We start from the raw sequence: 4730 nt of genomic DNA, 5'->3' as shown, positions 1-4730 counted from the left end.
GTCAACCGCACCATACAGGTACATATACATAGGTACGGTAAACAGACGTCAAACGTCAACCCGATACCAGGGACCATATTACAGTAGTACGTAACAGAGTCAGAACGTCTCACCATACAGGTACCATATGTAGACAGTAGACGTAACAATGTCAACGTCAACCATACAGGGACCATTACGTACGGGGAACGTAACAGAGGTCAACGTTCTTCCACCATACAGGTTACCATATACAGTAAAGTACGTAACAGAGGAGGTCCAACTACACCATACAGGTACCATATGTACAGTAGGGTACGTAACCAGAGGTCTAACGGTCACCATACAGGGGTTTACCATATACAGTAGGTACGTAACGAAGGTCAAAACCAGATCACGCATAACAGGTACCATATACAGAGTAAGTACTGTAACCCAGAGTCACCGGTCACCCAACAGTACACATATACAGTAGTACGTAACAGAGTACGTTCACCCATACAGGTACCATATTACAGTTAGGTACCGTAACAGAGTTCCACCGTTCTACGACACCATACAGTACGCATACTAAGTAGGTAAGCCAGTAACCAGAGTCAACGTCACCATACAGGTACCATATAGGAGTAGTAGGGTACGTAACAGAGATCAACGCACCCATTACAGGGTACCATATAGAGTACTGTACGTAACAGAGAGTCAACGTCACCATACAGGGGTACCTAACAGTAGGTACGTAAAGGAAGTCAACCGTCAACCATACAGGTACCATATACAGTATGATACGTAACAGAGTCAACGTCACCCATACAGGTACCATATACAGTAGGTACGTAACAGAGGTCAACGTCCACCATACAGTACCATGATACAGTAGGTACGTAACAGAGTCAACCGTCACCCATACAGGTACGCATATACAGTAGGTACGTAACAGAGTCAACGTTCACCTACAGGTACCATAACAGTCAGGTACGTAACAGAGTCAACGTCACCAGACAGGTAACCATATACAGAGGTACGTACAGAGTCAACGGCACCATACAGGTACCATATACAGTAGGTACGTAACAGAGCAACTCACCACTACAGGTAACCATTTACAGTAGGCTACGCTAACAGAGCTGCCAACTCACCAATCAGGTACCATTATACAAAGCTAGGTACGTAACAGAGTCAACGTCACCATACAGGCTACCATATGACAGTAGTACGTAACCCCAGAGTCAAGCGGCACCATACAGGTACCATATACAGGTAGGTACGAACAGAGTCAAACTTCACCAGACAGGTTACCATATACATAGGTAACGTAACAGAGTCAACGTCACCATACAGGTACCATATACAGAGGTACTAACGAGTCAACGTCACCAACAGGTACCATTAAGTAGGTACGTAACAGAGTCCCAACGTCACCATACAGCTAGCCATATACAGTAAAGGTACGTGAAACAGATCAACGTCACCATACAGGTACCAATATACACAGTAGGTACGTACAGAGTCACCGTCACATAACAGGACCATTATACAGTAGGTACGTAACAGCAGTCCAACGTCACCATTACAGTACCACTATAAAGTAGGAACGAACAGAGTCAAACGCACCATACACGGTACCATATACAGTAGGTACGCTAACAGATCAACGTCACCATTACAGGTACCATATACAGTAGTTACGTAACAGAGTCAAACGGTCACCATACAGCGTACCATATACAGTAGGTACGCTAAAAACAGAGCAACTGCACCATACAGTACCATATACAGTAGGTACGTAAACAGAGTCAACGGTCACCATACAGCGTACGCATATACATAGGTACGTAACAGATGTCAAGGCGGGGTCAACCATAACATGGTACCATACTACAGTAGTACGTAACAGAGTTCAACGTCACCATACAGGCTACCATATACAGTAGTAACGTAACAGGACGTCAAACGTCACCATAAACATCCATAGACAGTAGAGTAGCTAACAGATCAACGTCACCATACAGAGTACCATATACAGTAGTACGTAACAGAGTTCAACGTCACCATTACAAGGTACCATATACAGTAGGTACGGACAGGGAGTCAACGTCACCATACGAGGTACCATATACAGTAGGGACGTAAACAGATCAACTCACCATAACAGGTACCATAACAGTAGGGGACGTAAACAGACGTCAACTGTCCACCATACAGGTACATTATACCAGTAGGTACGCTAACAGAGTCAACGTCCACCATACAGTACCATATACAGTAGAGTATCGGAACAGAGGTCAACGTCACCATACAGGTACCATATACAGTAGTAGTAACAGAGTCCAACGTACCATACAGGTACCATATACAGTAGGGTACGAACAGAGTCAACGTCACCATACCAGCGTAACCATATACAGTAAGTACGTAAAACAGAGTCACCGTCACCATTACAGGTGACCAATAACAGTAGGTTACCGTAACAGAGTCAACGTCACCATACAGGTACCATATTACAGTAAAGGTAGCGTAAACAGAGTCACCGTCACCATACAGGTACCAGTATAACATAGGTACTGAACAGAGTCAACGTCACCATACAGGGTTGACCATATACAGTAGCGTACCGTAACAGACGTCAACGTCACCATACAGGCCCAATATACAGTAGGTACGTAACAGAGTCAACGTCACCATACAAGGTACCATATACACGTAGCGTACGTAACAGATCACAACGTCACCATACAGGTACCATATACAGTAGGTACCTAACAGAGGTCACCGTCACATACAGGTACCATATACAAGTAGCGTAACCTACAGAGTCATACGTCACCATACAGGGACTAGATACAGTAGGTACGTACAGAGTCAACGTCCACCATACAGCGACCATATACAGTCAGGGTACGTAACAGAGTCAACGCACCATACAGGACCAGATTACAGTAGGTACGTAACAGAGTCAACGTCACCATACAGTACCATATACAGTAGGTACGTACAGAGTCAAGTCACCATACAGGTACCATATAAAGCAGTAGGTACGTAAGCAGAGTCAAACGTCACCATACAAGTTGACCATATGACAGTAGGGTACGTAACCAGAGTCAACGTCACCATACATGTACATATACATAGGTACGTAACAGATACAACGTCACCATACAGTACCAATACAGTAGGTACGTAACAGAGCAACGTCACCATACAGGACCAGTATACAGTAGTAACGTAACAGAGTCAACGGTCACCATACGAGGTACCATTACAGTAGGTACGTACAGGAGTCAACGTCACCATACAGGTACCATATACCAGTAGGTACGTAACCAGAGTCAACGTCACCCATACAGGTACCAAATACAGTAGGTACGTAACAGAGCTCAACGGTCACCATACAGGTACCATATACAGTAGGTACGTAACAGAGTCCAACTCCACCATTACAGGTACCATATACAAGTAGGTACGAACAGAGTACAAACGTCCCCATACAGCGGTAACCATATACAGGTAGGGTACGTAACAGAGTCCACCGTCACCATACAGGTACATATACAGTAGGTAGTAACAGAGTCCCGTCACCATACAGGTACCATATACAGTAGTACGTAAACAGAGTCAACGTCACCATTACAGGTACCATATACAGTAGAGCTACGTAACAGAGTCAACGTCACCATGACAGGTTTACCATATACAGTAGGTACGGAACAGGAGTCAACGTCACCATACAGTACCATTTATACAGTAGGTAAACGTAACAGAGTCACCGTCACCATTACAGGTAACCATATACAGTAGTACGTAACAGAGTCAACGTCACCATTACAGACGATATACAGTATGGTACGTAACAGATCCGAACGTCACCATTACCAGGTACCATATACAGTAGGTACGTAACAGAGCAAGCGTCACCAACAGGACCATTATACAGTAAGGTACTAACAGAGTCAACGTCCACCATACACGACCATATTACAGGAGGTACGTAACAGATCAACTCACCATACAGGTACTATATACAGTAGCGTACGTAACCAGAGTCAACGTCACCAGTACAGGTACCATATACAGTAGGTACGTAACAGATCAACGTCACCATACAGTAACATTACAGTAGTATGTAACAGAGTCAACTACACATACAGGTACCATATACAGTAGGTACGTAACAGCAGTCAACGTCACCAGACAGGTACCATACGACAGTAGGTACGTACAGAGTCAACGTTCAACCCAACAGGTACCATATACAGTAGGTACGTAACAGAGTAACTCAAACCATACAGGTACCCATATACAGTAGGTACGTAACAGAGTCAACGTCACCATACAGGTACCATATACAGTAGGTACGTAACAGAGTCAACGTCACCATACAAGTACCATATACAGCTTAGGTACGTACAGGAGTCACCGTCACCATACAGTACCATATACAGTAGGCACGTAACAGATCAACGCACCATACATGACCATATACAGTAGGTACGTTAACAGAGGTCACGTCAACCAGACAGGTACATATACAGTAGGGTACCGTAACAGAGGTCAACGTCACCATACAGTACCATTAAGTAGTTACGTAACAGAGACAACGTCACCATACAGGTCCATTATCAACCAGTAGGTACGAACCAGAGTCAACGTCACCATACAGGTTTACCAATATACAGTAGTACGAACAGATGTCAACGTCCACGCATACAGAGTACCCATATACATAGGTACGTAACAGTAGTCAACGTCACCAT

This window comes from Salvelinus sp. IW2-2015, linkage group LG4q.1:29 (assembly GCF_002910315.2).
Source record: "Salvelinus sp. IW2-2015 linkage group LG4q.1:29, ASM291031v2, whole genome shotgun sequence".
NCBI lineage: Eukaryota > Metazoa > Chordata > Actinopteri > Salmoniformes > Salmonidae > Salvelinus > Salvelinus sp. IW2-2015.
The sequence above is the reverse complement of the archived record's forward strand: the minus strand, read 5'-3'. Positions refer to the sequence as shown.